The sequence below is a fragment of the Aegilops tauschii genome, chromosome 2, assembly GCF_002575655.3.
Source record: "Aegilops tauschii subsp. strangulata cultivar AL8/78 chromosome 2, Aet v6.0, whole genome shotgun sequence".
Taxonomy (NCBI): Eukaryota; Viridiplantae; Streptophyta; class Magnoliopsida; order Poales; family Poaceae; genus Aegilops; species Aegilops tauschii.
In genome coordinates this window covers 510,666,125-510,685,455 of record NC_053036.3, presented here as the reverse complement: position 1 = coordinate 510,685,455, position 19,331 = coordinate 510,666,125, and positions in this window count along the sequence as shown.

Here is a 19,331-nt window from a genome sequence, read left to right as displayed (position 1 = left end):
ACAAAAAAAAAAGACACATCCGTAACGTTTTGGGCCGAACGAAAAAAAATATGTCATGGTTATGACACTTCTATGACGATAATTGTGACAAAATCCAGTATCATCATAGATGTGGTGGGATCCTACTTCTATGACAAAAAATCATGGCAGAAAATGGGCTTTTCGTCTTGGGTGGGCCGGAGACACAGCTGCATGACATTCTTTGGGCTGTCCATGATGGAAAAAAACATGGTAGAAGCGAGGGCGACGAAAATTTTGAGGAGTTCCCGGTTACGGTGGGTGGTCGGGGGCCGAGCGATGCGCGTTTCTCTCGTACACGTACGCGCGTGGGTGTGAGGCGTTGGGCTCTAACTGAACCCGAGCGAGGCATTCGCCTACTAAACCCGAGCGAGTGCACTACAGGCTATGCGTTACTGAACCCGAGCGATCGATCAATCTGGCTGTTGATTGAACCCGATCGAGCAATTCCTTCGCTACTGCTGCTAACTGAAGCCGATCGAACTTGTTGCCTCCTTCCCTTGATGAACAGTGAGCGTTGTTGGGGGGTTGGATGAACAGGACCCCATGGTGTTGCCGCTAGATGAACAGGACCCCGATCGATCGAGCCGGTTGGGGTGGATGAACAGGGCCCCGTGGAGGGCTGGACGAACAGGACGACCCCGTGGAGGGCTGGTTGAGCAGTAGCCGGTGAAGGGCTGGATGAACATAAGCCCGTGGAGGGTGGTTGAACAGGACCCCGTGGAGAGGGTTGGTTGAACAGCAGCCGGTGGAGGAGCGGTGGAGGCTGGATGAACAGGAGCCCGTGGATGAAAAGTGGCTGGTGGAGGCAGGAGGGGAGACGTCGTGGATTAACAGTCGCAGGTGGAGGCTAGAGGAGGTCGATGGTGGATGAACAGTAGCCCGTGCAGGCTGGAGGAGGTCGACGGTGGAGATGAACAGTAGCCCGTTGTCGGCGTCCTGGGAATGGGGGTGCCCAGACTTGCCTGCCTGCAGCCCGTGGTGTGGCTACGTCAACGGCCCGGTACGACCCAGCTTCAGCAGCAGTGACTCAAGACCCTCGCTAGGGGCCAGGCCTCGTGAGGCGGACGACACCAAGACCTCCCCGGGGGCGGCCTCACTAGGCTGGATCCCGAGGAGCAAAGATATCTATGCAAGGTGCACCTCGCGAGGCTCACATGACGTGAGCCATGACGACCAAGGCCAGGCGGGCGCCAGCGGGCGCAGTGTACCAGTTTCCTCTTTGGCGCTAAGGAGGCAAGCGCAGGCGCGGAGTCCTGAGGAATCAAGCGAAGGTTTCCATTTCGGTGCAACAAGACCAAGACCGCCAGGACAGCAGGATGGAGGTCATCGCGAAGCCCACCGCTGCGTCATCACCAGAGCCCTTGGTAGGCGAAGACTACTTTTGTCAGGATAGCTTGTACTAGTTGTCGCCCTTCAAATTTGGCCGTTGTGGGATCCCTTCCCGCCTACATCTGGGAAGAGGACCAAGGCCACTATAAATAGGACTTAGCCACCACCATAGTCCGGGGGGTGGAGAGGGGGCATCGGAGCCATTCCACCCTCACCAGCTCATCAAGCCCGAGAACACCTCACCTCCTGAGGTTGTTCCACCACTGTATTAGTTCATCCTCAGCCCCTTGAGGCAATCTACCACAAAGCTGGAGTAGGGTATTACACCGCAAGGTGTCCCGAACCAGGATAAATCTCTATGTCTCTCGTTCTTTGGGTTCGTCGAGCTAGGCCGTGGGATCGTTGAGCGAGCGAGCTGGGGAGAGAGTGTTCTTCGTGTGCACCCCAAAGTTCGAAACTCTCAAGGGTCTGCGGAACTCGTAATCCGACATTTGGCGCGCCAGGTAGGGGTGCGCCGAAGCCTCTTTTTCCTCGACGGACGCACTGCCGCTCCACCGCTTCCATGGCTGATGCTCGTCGGGCCCGTGCTGAGCGCCAAGCCGCTCTCAATGCTCAAATCGCCCAGACGGCGCCCGTCGGTGGGCCTCCCCGCCGCTCTCCATCACCCGCTGCCAACGCTGCCACCGGCCCGATGGGGCATGAGCACCAAGCTTCATCGCTGCACCCCTCCCTGCGGCATGATGGACGCACCGCCACCCCGTCGCTGACTCCGGCCGGCTCGTCGTCCCACGCTCGCCGCAGACGCGTGGGCTGCGCTGCTCATGGTGCGCGAGCTTGTGCGCTACCGCCCCGTCGACGACTTCTACGAGGACTGGCTGGACCGCATCGCCGAGCTCGTCAGTGCCGTTGGGGGCTCTCCTGCACCATCCCTCTCGCTGCCTCGTCCGCCCCCTACTGCGGGCGACGTAGCCCATGGAGCACCTCCACCACCTCCCCGTCAAGATGTCATCCTCAGACCGAGACGTGCGGCCCCACGGCGTGACCCGCCGCGCAGGGCGCCCACGCGTGAAGAAGAAAGTTGCCAGGAGGTCCAGCGACCGCAAGAGGATGCTCCTGCACTCCCGGCACCACCATGTCAAGACCGCTCGCTGCCTGCGGCGGCGGCGCGTGGATATCAAGACCAAGCTCCACCTCCAGGACGGGCTCCAGTGAGCACCGCGGGCTGCCGCACCTTCACCCCCGAGCTGCGCAGCGTTGTGTGGCCCGGCAAGTTCAAGCCTGACCTGCCTCCACGCTATGATGGCACCCCCGACCCTGCTGAGTTCTTGTAGCTCTACGAGCTGAGCATCGAGGCAGGCAATGGCGATGAAAAGGTCATGGCGAATTGGTTTCCCATGGCTCTCAAGAACGGCGCACGCTCATGGCTCCTGAACCTGCCCGCGGGATCGATCTCCTCCTGGGGTGAGATGCGCGAGTGTTTCGTTGCCAACTTCTAGGGCACTCGCGACCGGTCGCCTGCCGCAGGTGACCTTCGACGCATCAAGGAGCAGCTAGGGGAAACCCAGCAGAAGTACATCCATCGCTTCAACAGCATTCGCCTCAAGATTCCCAAGGTGACGGACGAGGCCATCATCTCAGCATTCTCTGATGGCGGCCGTGATATCAAGATGAAGGAGGAGCTCGCCATACACGAGGACCTGTGCACGGCTCTGGAGATGTTCAACATGGCGACTAAGTGCGCGAGAGCTGAGGAGGGACGCCTCTCCCTCCTCGAGATTCCAGCTGCCGACCCAGAAGACAAGAAGGCCAAGACCAAGGACGTGAAGCGCAAGGGGGCGGCCGTGCTCGCGGCTGAACCAGAGATGAAGCGTGGATGCGACCACCCCGAGTCATCCAAGGGCAGCCGCCCGTTCTGCGCCTTCCACAACGTACACAGCCACAACACCAATGACTGTCAGGAGCTCAGGTCCATCCGCGACGGGTGCCTCGGTCGATGCCCCGAGCGCAACGACTGAGGCTACGACCGGGGAGAAGGTAGAAGTGGAGGACGCTGGGACGACCGCGGCCCCCGCCAGGAGTGGCACGACCAGCCTCGCGAGGACCACTGGCAAGACTAGTCTCGCGAGGGCGCCTGGAGGGACCAGCCTTGGGAGACCGTCCTCAGGGCAAGGCCGGGCTCCCTCCGCTGCCGCCACCACCGAGGAGGAACGACGACCATCACCAGGACAAGGGGGATGGGGGCTTCCAGGAACCTCGCGCCATCGCCTGCATCTTCGGTGGCGCTCAGGCCCCAGCCTCCCAGCGCATCTTCAAGCAATTTGCTCGCGAGGTGAACGGGGCCCTCCCCAGGCTTGAGGCCACCTGCCCGCTCAGGTGGTCCAAGTGCACCATCACCTTCAGCTCGCCGACCAGCTCAAGTGAGCGGCAACCGCCGGTGCCCTGCCAATGCTCTGCTCGCCCATCATCAGCAATGTCCTTGTCACCAAGACCCTCATCGATGGCGGTGCGGGACTCAATGTTCTTTCCATTGAGACGTTCGACCACCTCCAAGTGCCATATGATCAGCTACAGCCCACCAAGCACTTCTCAGGAGTGACCGACGGCTCCACCACCCTGATAGGGCAGATTCGCCTCCCTATCACCTTCGGCCAGCGCGACAACTACCGCACCGAGCTCATCGACTTTGACGTCGCCCACATCCGCCTGCCGTACAATGCCATCCTTGGATATCCGGCCCTGGCCAAGTTCATGGCGGTGACCCACCACGGCTACAACGTCCTCAAGATGCCAGGGAACCGCGACATCATCATGATCGCTTGCGAGGAGAAGGACGCGGTGTGCTTCCTCGAGTGCGCCTACCAAGCTGCAGCAATTGAAGACCCAAACAACGAAGGCGCCATCTACCCTCCTGAGGCAGTCCCCAAGAAGAAGAAGCAGCTGCTCCGCCAAGAGCCTTGGCAGAGTGGTGTCTCCAGCGGCACCACCTCAGGACCTGCGCCCGCGGATGGGGTGCCTCCCTCTCTTGCATAGGAAGGCGCGCCCGGCGCCCTCCTTGGGCTGGGCTCAAGGGCTCTCTTTTGGAGAGCCTCTGACTTAGCCAATGTCACGAGGGAGGCGCTCGGGCACCACATGGAGGCCTGCTTCATCGCACGCTTCCCTCATGAGGGCACAAGGCGGGGAGTGCCTGGTGCTCAGGAGTTCAACACCAAAGCGACCGAGAAGCTGCAAGAGGCACGAGCCGTGCACGGCGACCGCCGCCCATCACCTGGCGCAGCTCCTTGTCCTGGCGAGGACGACGAGCTGTGCGTCTGCGTCAACATCCCAGGGCTCAACAGGGCCGCATCCCAGGAGCACTTCTGGCCTTCGCGCGTTGGTCGGTGCAAGGGTCCACCTCACAGCTATGTTTGCATGCCATTCGGCTTGCGGAACGTAGCTGTTACCTTCCAGCGCCACCTGTGGAGCGTTCTGGCGGCTCAGGAGGCCAGGCATCACGCGGTCCTGGCGGAGATAACCACGGTTCTTCATGAGCCTCCCGAGCCCCCAGAGCCTCCCGAGGCTCAGGACCCAGGCGGCTCGTGAGGAGCGGCTTCTTCAAGACGCGTCTTCGGCTGCTCCGACCTCTCTCCAGCAACAGTGCCAGGTGACTCTTTTCGGTTTATTCAGTTGGGGGCGCCCCTCGGGCTGCATTATCCCCAGCTCGCATGGGCCTGTCCCAGCGACATGTATCCTTTTACGTCTTTAACTTACTCTGTTGGGGGCGCCCCTCGGGCTGCATCATCCCCAGGCCGCATGGGTCCGTCCCTGCGGCATGTATTGCTCTTGCATTTATTTGGACTAGTGTTATCTCCTTCTCCAAGATGGTTTATGATTATCGCCTACTTGCCTATTGCCCTTCGCGGCCTCCTGCTCATCCCACAACGGGGGCTACACCTGCTGGCACGCCACTTGTGCTCGGGTCCGTCCCTGCAACGCTGACAAACCTAAGTGATCGAGCTCTGGCTCGCGGCCCGCCCCGCACACGTCACCTCACCAGATCCTTAGTGCCTTCATCTTCTTGCGGAAATATCAGCGGCACAACAGCAAACACGATTATAAGCCATATCTTCCTCTCGAACTAACCCACAGGAATCTCCGGAGCTTCCCTACGGGTGGCCTCACCAGCTTCCCTCCTTTCGCGTGATTCGCTTGCGCGTTAAAGGGGGGCTCCTGAGCATCGCGCCTCAGGAGCTCCTACTAACTCTCCAGCCCTCACCCCCTGGCCTTGACCAGGGCATCGCGACCTGGCATACCAGCGGCGGCTGAGCTTCGCTCGAGGGTCGGGACCCGAGGACGCAGAGCATTTAGATGAGCAAGGAAGGGGAAGCCGGCGTGAGCCTCACCTAGTAACACCGCCGCTGAAGTGCAAATCAGACGCTGTAAAGGGAATCACCTCGGGCTCAATAAGATAAGTCACATGTTCATGTTAGCGCGACGCCGCAGTTGGGAATTTTCGACTCTCGCAGCCTTGCACCAGCAATGCTGCCTTCCTTTTCAGCCTTTCGGAAGCTACATGCACGCCAAATGAGACCTCTTGAGCATCGCGCCTCAGGAGCTCTTACCGGACCTTGGGCCGCTCACCTCCTGGCCTTGACCACGGCATCGCGACCTGGCATACCAGTGATGACTAAAGCTTGCCTGGGGACTGGGACCTGCCGGCGTAGAGCGCTAAGCTACCGCGAGGATGAAAAGGGGGGATAGTGCCGAAGCAAGACATGCAACCACAACCTTATAGTAGGAATAATAAACATCGGAGCAAAAGCATTACAGGTTCTTTACACACCCCCATCGGGTTCGTCTCGATTCCGCGCAGGGAACAAAAGAAGAAGAAAACCTCAAGGAGCCCTGACTACGGTCGTCGTTGCCTACGCCATCATCAATAGTGGGCCACGAGGGGCCGACGCCAACCCCATCAGGTCATCAACGACGACGGGCGGATGCCGCTGTCGCACTTCGGGCGCGACGAGAGCTCGGTGGCGCGTGTCGTCGCTCGTCTCCGGAGACTCGCTAGGCCCGGGAGAGTCGCTGGACTCCCAGGAGTCGTCGCTGCTGCTAGAGGAGCTAACGGCAGGACCAGGGGTAGTCTCGGCACCTGCTGTCGTGCCCTCTCGGCGGTTTCCTCCAGGCACTAGAAGCTCCCTCAGCGCCCCGAGCATGTGTGTCTTTTGCTCTCGCCTTCTCTTCAAAATCAAGAGTGCTAATGAGATCCGAAACGGAAAACTCATGTCTCTTGTTTTCCAGAGAAGTAGCAAAATTGTTCCACGAAGGTGGAAGCTTGGCAATGTGGTCCCAGCAACAAATTTGTCTGGCAACACACACTTAAAGTACTCAAGTTCCTTAGCGAGTGACTATATCTCATGAGGCTGCTGAACAACAGCGCGCTCATCAGTCATCTTGTAGTCACAGAATTGCTCCATGACGTACAACTCGTTGCCAGCGCCCGAGGCCCCAAACGTGGCCTCGAGCGCAGCCCACATGTCTTTGCCGCTGTCAAACGACATATATGAACACTCAGCAGGGCGGCTTTGAAGAGGGTATCCATGTTCTCAAAAGCTTCCTGCTGTGCAGGATTAAGATCGCCCTCGGGCTTACCCTTAGTGGTGTCATAGCAGTACATGATCTGAAACCAATATACTGCTCTTGTGCGCCACCTTTTATATTGCACCCCCTTAAAGGTAGGCGACTTCAAAAGCGCAGCAAAACCACTCGGAGTAAATTGCCTATAATCAGGTTTTTGGATTGGATTGTTCAATATATGAGCAATTTACTATGAGATTTAATTCGAATCAATAGTAAATAGATCATGACGACAATTGCAAAGATCAAAGTAATGATGCGGACTAAACCAGGAGGACAGAATCACATACTGCAGAGCAAGAGTAGAACCGCAGTGGTTGATGTTGTCACTCATGTCGTTGATGAAGAGGTTACCGAGGTCGGGGAAGAAGGTTGTCGTTGAGGAAGTCGTCGCTGGCAGCAGTCGCAGGAGTGTGCTCCCCAAAAACCTGATCGCCCCTCTCCCGTACATGATCACGAAAGGCATGGTTCGGAGGATTGTTGTCCCTTCTCGTGGTGCATGCCGGAAGGAGGGATGGAGAAGACTTGCGTAGCGGCGCTATGATCTGCAACGGTGCGAAACCATATGATACAGCGGCGGCTAGGGTAGAGCCTGTCAGGTCGGTCGTGCGAGTAAGAGCAAGTATAATACAGTAGTAGGCCTTTGGACGAAACCCCACGTCCAAGTCAATAGTAGCCCCACTATCCAAAAGAATCAGAAACGGCTGAGTAATTAAGGCGTCCGTTAATTATCCGACCAACAAAAATATAGACCACGTGCATAGCTTTTGTCCTTGGACAGGCTCATTCCCGAAGAGCGCGCATGTAGGTTTCCTATTATCATGCTCATGCAAATGCTAGAATTGATCACATTATAAAGTGGTGCAACTCACACTCACCTAGCAGTATGGGACTAAACTTTAGTCCCCCTCACACCACACTTAGAGCATGGTTAATAGTATAGCCAACATCCGGCTATATGAAGTTGACACATCATCTAGAGCCAACCTAATAGCCTGCTAGTACAATAGTTAGTCCCTTTAGTATAATATTATATCATTAATACATGGGGCCTGTTTGGTTTATAGCCTAAGGTTGGCATGACTAACCTTAGTCGTGCCACAACATCTTAGGCATGTGTTTCATTCATTCCCACACTTGTGGCTTCCCATACTTTTCTAGCAACATGGTCCACATGTCATAAGCTCAAACTTTTGCCAAATCTTGCCACTTGTGGTGGTCATTTTGTTAGCCACACTTTTTGTGGCAGCCACACTTTGCCTAAGCTTAGTTGTGGCAAAGTTAGTCATGAACCAAACAGGCCCATGGCCCCACCTTTTGTTTCACAAAGTATGTTGGAGCTCGTGCTACAACCGGCTACAAGTTTACAGCCCGCTTCTCTTTTCTCTCCTCTTCTCTCTCCTTCAACTAAGCACAAATACTATATTTAAATCCTTATAGCCTGCTTATTGTAGTACTTGCTCCTCCACTATGAGTAGTCTGAAATACCGAGCGTGCAGCGGGCCGTGCCCTTGGTCGACATGCCGCTTCAACGGCGGAAGAAGTGAGATGTCGCGTCGCCCTGACTTGCCATCAATGTCGAGCGGCAGGCTCAGCTGGTGCCGGGAGGGAAGCGCGCGCGGGAGGGGGGAGGGGTTTTTGGTGGGCTAGGAAGGTGAGAAGCCAACATGGGATCGGTCCGGACGGGGAAATATCAGGTGCTCCCAGACTCCAACTCATAATACAATAAGTGTGGGCTATGTGGAGGGCGTAGTAAGCAAGCTTCTCGTCGTTCTGCGAGTTGACAGGACACATCAAAGTAGTAGTTTTTTTAAAACGTACATCAAAGTACCAGTGTAGTAGTCTCCAAAAAGGGCCAACCATGTCCATGGCTACCATCCCATCCCGTGCTCCTTCATTGAGTATGTGCACGATTCACGTGTCATTCAAGAAAAAACTGCGTACATTCCATTGAAGAAAAAACATTAAAAACAAACGCGCCACCGCATCATGGTCGAACTTTGATTCGTCCACGCATGGTTCCTGACCCTCCACTAAGTGAACAACTACCAAACGCATCAAATTATCACGTGAGCTGCCTCTTCATCCAGAAATGAGCTCCACCGTGTACCTGCACGCGTGTGTTAGGGAATGAGGCACAGAGTACGTGCGTCCGTGCGTGCAATTTTTCTCTTCGTGCACGTGCTCCTTTTTTGTGGGTGATTCGTGCACGTACTCGGCCTACATTGGTGACCGTTGGTGAGTCTCACTTATCTCTACATCTCAACATGTACATCTACATCTACGTCTACACTACATCTACATCTACCTCAACTATAGTACAGCAAGTTTTAAACATGAGACCAGCCATTTTCTTGCATGACACGACCAGCCGTATCGCTTCTTGCTCCTCGTCTCTCTCAAAGTGCGTCCGGCAGGCGATTTTGCCGTCGATTGAGGTCGGTTCGCTCACACTCGGTCCCACATGTTATAAATCTAGAAAGAATACTCTGACCAGCGGGCCATTGAAAGAAGTATATTTTTCACCCTCAAATGTAAGTTGATGGACAAATAACCCCCCAAGTCAATTTTGGTACGATTTTTACCCTCAAATCTCTAAAACCGGGTATATCACCCCCTTGAGCGATTTTAGTGTTCACATGTTAGAGTTTAGGCAGTTTTGATTATTGACTAGGAAATGACTAATTATTTACACTAATGAAATGGCAACGACGCGGTCGGAAGCCACGGATGTCGTCGGAGATGTACCCAATGGACCCCGACCTTCCCTACGAGGAGAGGAGATCATGCGGGTGCCTTTCAAGCTCAAGGGGTCGTCAGGCTACCTCGTTGGCTCGTCGCCCGCGTACCACTGGTCCTCCCAGAGCCTCTATCATTGTCACGCAGCTCATGGTGGCGCTCATTTGCAGGTGGGCGCTGCTATCTAGGAGACATAGTTGAGTTAATCGAGCCCTACTTGAAAATCAATTGTTTCCTTGGCCTAAGCTCTGCAACTACTAGAAGAAAACTCCTGCAGCGGAGGTCGATGAGAGGCAGCACTGTGCTACCTACATTGGTCGTTTGATTCATAGGATAGAATGCTATAAGGTTTTTTTTCCCGTGTAATCATGTGTTAATTGGCAATCTAGCATCCACCCAACTTTTTTTCACTTCCTTTGTTTTCCCTGTGTCAAACACTCTGTTTTTAGGGGAACACTGTGTTAATGCTATGGGATTCAAGTGGACATGCCACTCCAATCCTTTATTTTCTTCATGAAGAGAGTACTTGCTGCTGCAAGAGCACTGTGTTAATGATGTGCCGCTGCAAGAGCCGCCTATATTAATTAACCATGCTCTAAAAAGGTGGACCAGCTTTGGCTATAATAGTAGTACTAGGTTAGTTGGTGACCTTGTGCTTGGCTCTTCTCCTCTTCCGGAAGTCGAACAATAATGATGGTACTATAGTAGTACTTCTGGCAATCTGATAGCAAATGAACTGCTGCATGTCCACCGCTTGTAAGCAAAAGTTTCTCCTCGTGCTGCGAGCCACCGCGCACGTGTTAGCGAGGGATCTCGTCGTTCTGCGAGTTGACGGGACACGTCAAAGTTATTTAGTACTCTCTCCAAAAAGGGACGCCCATGTCCATGGCTACAATCCCGTGCTCCATCATTCAGTACGTGCACTATTCACATGCCATCGAGGAGGAAATATTGCGTAGTACTAGGTGCCATCGAAGTGCACAACTCACTTACGCACTGCTTATCTCCATTTTCTTGCATGACACGTGCACCTTGATGCTAGATGTCCCGCGTGTTGGCAAAAGGATGAACAAAGCTCATGTAAAAAAAGAGTGGAAGACATAGATTCCCGACGACCGAGAAGGAGCAAGGAACCTCGTGGTGGAGCGTCTGCACTAATAATATTTTATATTATTCAGCGATATAAAATCAACCAATCATCTCCATAGTAGACCGGAAGAGTACGAAACACGGCAGCCCAGTGTAGTTACATCATACTGTACATGGCCAACCCACGCTATCACCATATTTCTTGGCCTCCGTGCGAGACCTAGCTCTAGTAATCAAACAGCCCATATTGCTTCTCGCTCCTCGTCTCTCTCAAAGTGCGGCGGGCTGGCGTTTTTACCATCTATTGAGGTCGGTTAACTCATCACATGTTAGCGACATGCCAAGAGCATTCTAAAATAAATTACTGTACTCTATTGTTATGCCAAGAAGAAGAAGCGCTTTGACCGATGGACCAAACGAGACAGGCGTGCCGTGCCGTGAGTGGGTCCAGCTTCTCGTTTTGAACTTGTGTGGTGTAGTAGTAACACTTGGTTTTGACTATTGATAAGATTTTATATAGGGCCTAATATATTCTTCGAGGATGCCTTTAACTATTGATAAAATTTTATATAATTTGAAAATTATATCATTCGAAGATCCTTTCACGTTCCATTTAAAAAAAAGATCCTTTCACGTACGAATTTGACTATATGCTTTGAGCAACTTGCATGTCCTATATTGCTCCTGTTTGGATACTCTAACTTAGCTAGAGGTTAGACTAACTCATGACTAACCCTGAACAAACTGTAGCCAAAGAGGTGTCTGGATGATAGGGTTAGATTGACAATAAATGTACTTGATGGAGAGAGAAAAGTGATTTTTCAGTGGGCCCAATGAGAACTATCTCCAATTAGCACCTCTTGGGTGGGATAGTTTTTTTGTGGGTTCGGTGCAACTTGCTCCAATTTAACCCTCATGTTTGGATACTTTAGGGCTATTTGAGCCCCAACTAGCTCAAACTAACTCTAACCCATGGATCCAAACAGGGCCAAAGTTAGTCTCGGAAAACGCATTAAGCCCTATATACATGGACAGACGGAGGACATGATACTAGCAAATGCTCACCATTAGTAGTAGTTCATTGGTTGGTTTCGATTTTAGATTCAGTTGCTCTGCTGCTACCGTCCAATATTCGCGTGTGCTTGTTTCTAGAATAAAAAAAGGAGGTACTCCCTCCGTCTAGGTGTGTAAGTCACCTAAGGTGGAGCAGCGTGACCTAGGTGGCTGCGGATTAGAAGAGGCCAAAGAATCAGACCGATAATTCTTCCAATCACCACGCCACTTTTTTACTCCTAAACCAAGTGGAGATTAGCAATGAATCCCTAATTAATAGGGCTACCGTTTCAGCCAACCTATGCAGGCGCATTGACGTGCATGCAAACTAGGGTCAATCCCTCCTCTAGTCAACGTGTTCCTTCTCTGCATGCATAGGTCGCTCATTCTCTCCCGCATTAACTTCCTCCCCCGCCTGGTTCAGCCAAAAAATTTGCTCGCTGATGAACGAGGCAGCGAGGGGAACGAGGACGAAATTTAATGCATTGCGCCTAAGTGTTTTGGGAATATCTGATTTTTGTAAGGTGACTTGCACACCTAGACGGAGGAAGTAGTACTTATTGTGGGAAAGGTGAAGTGATGGTTGCTTCGCCCCAGCAACTTATTACTCTGGGAATATGGGAGTACCAGCGGATTCAACGAATAGAGAAATGATGGTTGCATCGTCCGAGCAACTTACTATGGCAAAGGTGGGGCTCTGTGATTTGACTGCTCACTAGTCATTACTACTGTGGCGCAATGACCGGGGTGAATCTTTCCCTGCAGTTGTGCACTAAATATTGCTGCATGGCAGGTGGAGCCGGATGAAGGATGTCCCACATGTCAACGAAACAAAGTTGAATTGTTTCTGGCATTGCTATCAATCCTTCAGGATTTGTTTATATGTACGCATAATTTTAATGAAATTGTATTGTGATGCTAGGAGGGTTTCAACTTTGGTTCCCGCAGGAAAAAAAGGTTTCAACTTAGGATTCATGTGTCCTCTTGCCTCAAGATTATCTCGTTACAACATTCCATCAAATACAAATGAAACTACCATGGCTGCTAATGCATCTCAATGGTTCGCAGATCAGCGCCAATATTCACATCACAACTGAAGACAAAGTTGTGAGAAGGTGTACAAATAAAGAAAAATATATAATTGACCGATGATGTTCGTAGGCATGGCTCCTTTTCCTAGGCACAGTTTTCATTGGTTGGCAGCTAGTTTCACCCAGCTCTATAGCCAAAAAAGAGGAGTGTGGAGGACATCACAATCCGATCATTTTCTGCAGCTCCTCTAAAATCGAGCTGACCATCCCTGTTTGCAAAGATATCCAGTCAGTGTGTGTAACGCCCACGATGCGGCTATATCTCCCACGTGTCGAGGCACGACTTAGAGGCATAACCGCATAGTGGTTTTGTCGCAAGAAGGGTCATCTTCACACAATCCCATGTAATGAACAAGAATGGGATAAAGAGTTGGCTTACAATCGCCACTTCACACAATACATAAATATCATCATACATCATCCAAACTACAAACATATACACCGACTACGGTCAAAATCCAGATGAAAATAAGACAACCCCAAATGCTAGATCCCCGATCGTCCCAACTGGGCACCACTACTGATCATCAGGAAAAGACACATAGTAACGACCACGTTCCTCGTCGAACTCCCACTTGAGATCGACGCCATCATCTGCACTGGCATCGTCGGCACCGGCAACTGTTTTGGTAGTATCTGTAAGTCATGGGGACTCAGCAATCTCACACCCGCGAGATCAAGACTATTTAAGCTTGTAGAAAAGGATGGTGCAAAGAGGTGGAGCTGTAGCGGCAAAAGCATATATGGTGGCTAACTTGCGCAAATGAGAGCGAGAAGAGAAGCAATGGAACGGACGTCATCTAGCAATGACCAAGAAGTGATCCTGAACACCTACTTACGTCATACATAACACAGACCGTGTTCACTTCCCGGACTCCGCCGAGAAGAGACCATCACGGCTACACACGCGATTGATGTATTTTAATTGGGTCAAGTGACAAGTTATCTACAACCGGACATTAACAAATTCCCATGTGCCTCATAACCGCGGGCACGGCTTTCGAAAGATAATACCCTGCAGGGGTGTCCCAACTTAGCCCATCATAAGCTCTCATGGTCAATGAAGGATAAACCTTCTCCCGGAAAGACCCGATCAGTCTCGGAATCCCGGTTTACAAGACATCTCGACAATGGTAAAACAAGACCAGCAAAGCCCCCGAATGTGCCGACAAATCCCGATAGGAGCTGCACATATCTCGTTCTCAGGGCACAACGGATGAGCCAGACATCGGGTTGGCATAGACCCTGGTTGCCCAGGGGGCGCCGGACATCGCTCGGTTTGGGCCAGCACTCGAAGGAGCACTGGTCCGGGGGTTTAAAATAAAGATGACCCTCGGGCTCGCGAAAACCCGGGGGAAAAGGCTTATGTAGCAAATGGTAAAACCAAGGTTGGGCCTTGCTGGAGGAGTTTTATTCAAGGCGAACTGTCAAGGGGGTCCCATAAATCACCCGACCGCGTAAGGAACGCAAACTCAAGGAACATAATCCCGGTATAACAGTAACTAGGGCGGCAAGAGTGAAACAAAACACCAGGCATAACGCCGAGCCTTCCACCCTTTACCAAATATATATGGATGCATTAATTAAATAAGAGATATTTTGATATCCCAACATATCCATGTTCCGACATGGAACAAACTTCAACTTCACCTGCAACTAGCAACGCTATAAGAGGGGCTGAGCAAAAGCGGTAACATAGCCAAACAACGGTTTGCTAGGAAAGGATGGTTAGGGGCTGGCATGGCTGAAATAGGAGACATGATATAGCAAGTGATAGGTAGCGGAGCATGGCAATAGAGCGAACAACTAGCATAGCAAAGATAGAAGTGATTTCGAGGGGTGGTCATCTTGCCTGCAAGGTTCTCAGAGTTGTCGAAAGCTTGATCCTCGTAAGCGTACTCGACAGGTTCCTCGTTCACGAACTCGTCTCCCGGCTCTACCCAAGACAAGAACACAAACAAACGGAACCACAATCAACAACGAGGAATGCACAAGCAACATGATGCAAAACATGTATGATATGCGAGATATGATATGCGATGCATATGCGTGCTCCGGAAGGAAAAATGATGAACATGGCAGTAACTTGGAAAACCAAGCATGCCACTGGAAAGATGAGGTGATTTCGGTCGAAATCGATATAAAGATCACCGGAATCGGATGCACGGTTTGCAAATGGCAAGCAAAACAAGAATGACACTAAACTGCGATTAACAGCAAGATAGCACTTAAAATACAACAAGTAACAATACTACAGCACCCCAACATAGCAACAAAGCACATGGTAGTAATCTACAGGAGATGCTTGACAAAAGATGAACACTGAGCTACGGCTAGTTCACAACATATCAAGCTCAAACAAGCATGGCAAAAGTGCAAAAGATTACAGGTTCACGGACTTGGTGAAAAACTGGACATGGTAGAAAACAGCATCAGGTAGCAATGTTCAGAGCATGAAATCAACATGCTACAGGCACTTAACATAGCAAAGCAAGGCATGGTAGTATTCTACTAAAAGCACATGAAAAAAGTCCCTTACTGACCATAAGCCAAAAAGGACCAGAAGATATGATGGCAAGCATGTAAACATAGCAAGTTTCGTTATCAGGTTTAAGACTTAGCAGAAAACAGAGCATGGCAGAAATATTAATATGTAGGCCTCTTTGTGAGCTTGATGCTCTCACTACTGAGAACTGCACTGCAAACGAAGCACACCTACAGAAAGATGGCATGTTTATGAAGCTAACCATGGCAAGAACAATTACATAGCATGTATGTATCAACTACAATAAGCTTGGCAAAAATGCAACTCATGTTAAGAATCTGCCAGAAATATTTTATAGCAAAAGTAGAGCAAGATTGAGTCATGCTATGGCACTCCATAATTGCAAACAATTGCAGGAATGGATCAATTACAACTATAGCTACAAAACATCCTTACTGAAAGTTTGACACACGCACACGAAAGAAAACTAGAAGGGTGCACCGGAGGAGATAGGAGCGCCGGATTGGAAAACGGACAACGGGGAAAATGCTCGGATGCATGAGACGAACACGTATGCGAATGCAATGCACATGATGACATGATATGAAAATGCATGACATGACAAAATACAGAACGAAAGACAAAAACCCGACAACAGAGGGAAAAACATATCACATAGCCGAAAATGGCAAGAGTCGGAGTTACAAATATGGCAAGTTACATGCGGGGTGTTACAGTGTGATTACAATAATAGTGGAACTAGATGATGAAACATAATACACACAAATAGAAGCCGATCACCTCTGCAATCTCTCTTTAGGACTAACTACTTGTTGGAGAAGATTAGGCACGGAGTTGGATGAGGAGGATAGCAAAACCAATCTCCCTTTCTGCAGTCCCACGAAAATGTAAAAATGTTACCCGTGTGACATTTTGGCGGAACTGCACAAAACACTCTTAAGAAAAAAAGTGATTTCTGCAGTTCACAAAAAAGTCGCAATAGCAATGAGGTGAAATGGATATCCCTATTTGCAAAAGGAGGTAGAAAGGAAACAATTACTGCCCAATAACAGGAGTTGAAGACACATATGCCGACAAAAAAGAAGCATATTCCATGTAATAAGGGAAAGATAGCAGCATGGTGGTTTATCAAAAATGGTTTGAGGACGAGATTGCAAGATGGAAAGTATGCCGGCCGAGATAAGTTTTAAGCAAACAACTAAAGAAGATCCACATGCAGGATTTTCCACATTCGGCTACGTGGTAAGATGGGCAGTGGAGCAAGGCCGGAGGAAGCTGTACCTGAGAGTCGTCGGGATGTTACTAGGAGGGTGCCAGCGGCCGGGATCTGCCCATACTACGGCAGCGAGCAAGTGGCGAAGGCCCTACCACGTTGCAGCTTGGTTAGAGAGAACGGCGGGTACCGCGAATTGGGACGTGCTGCCTCAATGCCGTCGAACGGAGAAACGATGCACATCCTACCTTTCCGCCGGCGGACGGGATGCGGCCGGATCACTGACCAACGGTGAGAGAGAGACCACCGCCGCCTTGTGTGAGATGGTGTGACGAGAGACAAACCCCGGCAGGCAGGCACCGTTGTATATAGTGGAGCGGATTTTTCCATTTTCCCCACGACAATCGTTTTATATTCTGTACGTGCCATTGAGGAATATAACTTTATTTAGGGGTTGTTTGATTTGTGACTATGGTTGCCACATGTTGCCACACCTAAGGTTAGACAACTTTGACCAACTTAGGAGGGTGTTTGGTTCAAGCCTTACCTTAGGCAATATACTTTTTGCCACACTAGGGCCCCACATGACATACACTTAAAAAGTGTGGCAAGATTCCATTTGGCTTGCCAACTTGTGGCTCTCATTTTGAAGAACTAAGCTTAGGCAAATGTGGCAAGAAATGTGTGGCAAAATGTGCCATTCCTAGGCCTACAACCAAACAGCCCCTTAATACTAACGCGTTAAGTCGAACTTTGTTTCGTCTACGCGTGGTACACCACCCTCCTTTGAGTAAACAACCGCTACATGCGTCTTATCACGTGGGCTGCCTTTTCGTACAGAAACGAACTCCACCGTGTACCCACACGGGTGTGGCTGGGAACGAGACGTGAGTACGTGCGTCCTGCGTGCACCTCTTCTTTAGGTGCAGGTACGTACGTGGCTGGGTGTGAGAGATATGGTTTGTGCGAAACAAAGGCAATGTGTCGATGATATCTCAAACAAAAAAACGTAACATATGCAATGCGTGTGAAACAGAGTCATGGATGTATCATATATAGAGGGAGCGATCCACGAGAAGCGAGTGGAGGGATCATCGGTGTGAGATATTGATAGAATCGAAAACAGGGATAAAGTGTGTGGATGCGCGATCGATAAAGAGTGCCATCGAATTTGTGTTTGCCCACGTCAAAGATACAGGGCGGCGGGCCTATTGGAATTTGAGAGGGCAGAGGTGCAGTTTTTCTCTGTGGCATGGATACCTACCTACAATGTTCGACTATCGGTGTGTGGGGGGGAGGGGGGCAGAGACCTAACTATAGAGAGGTAGATCGACTAGTATATGTGTAGAGAAGGAGAGAGACCTAGCTATGTATTGAGGGAGATCGATCGGCATCCATGCATATGAGTAGCAGAGGAATAAGGTTGGGAGAAAGACAAAGGTAGAGTGTCGGAGGGTTGGTGGTGGAGTGGCTTCACACAAATGGTGGGAGAGGCCTGCTAGACAAACGGAGGGTACGAGTGCAATATCAATAAGAGAGGGCCGAGGATGTATGTCTGTCTATGCACGTGCGTGTGAGAGACGGGTCGGGAGGTATGCAAGGATGATGAGGGGAGACGATATGTTTGTGGTAAGCATACGTAACTACATAGGAAGATCAAGCGTCGTGTGTCCGAGAAAGGGACAGACATAACTAGTGAGTTAAGTCTATCGGTGCGTGGGGAAAAAGAATTATAGTCGACCTAGCTATATGTAGGGAGATCGGTACGTATACATGCATGCATGTGTTAGAAGCAAATAAGGTCCAGAGAGACAGACAGGGGGAGAGGGGTGCGGCTAGGAGGTGGTGCAAGAGGCCTACTATGTCGAGGGGGAGGAGTGTATGAGTATGAGATCGATGAAAAGAAGGGCGGGAGTGTGCACCTGCATGGAACCGTATCGGACATAGGGGGCATGGACGGTGAGACGAGAAGAGGGGAAGTATGTGTTTGTGGTAGGCACACTTGGCTAGAGAGGTATATGTTGGGGAACGTAGTATTTCAAAAAAAAATCTAACGATCACGCAAGATCTATCTAGGAGAAGCATCGCAACGAGCGGGGAGAGTGTGTCCACGTACCCTCATAGACCGAAAGCGGAAGCGTTTAGTAACGCGGTTGATGTAGTCGAACGTCTTCGCGATTCAACCGATCCAAGTACCGAACGCACGGCCCTCTGTGATCTGCACACGTTCAGCTCAGTGACGTCCCTCGAACTCTTGATCCAGTTGAGGCCGAGGGGGAGTTCCGTCAGCACGACGGCGTGGTGACGGTGATGATGAAGTTACCGGCGCAGGGCTTCGCCTAAGCACTACGACGATATGACCGAGGTGTAAAACTGTGGAGGGGGGCACCGCACACGGTTAAAGATCAACTTGTGTGTCTATGGGGTGCCCCCCTCCCCCGTATATAAAGGAGGGAGGGAGGAGGCAGGCCGGCCGGCCCTAGAGGGCGCGCCCAAGGGGGGAGTCCTACTCCAAGTAGGACCCCCCCCCTTCCTAGTCCAAGTAGGAGAAGAAGGGGAAAGAGGAGAGAAGAGAAGGAAGGAGGGGGGCGCCGCCCCCTCCCCTTGTCCTATTTGGACTGGGCAAGGGGAGCGCGCGCCACCTCTGGCCGCCCCCCCCCCTCTTCTCCACTAAGGC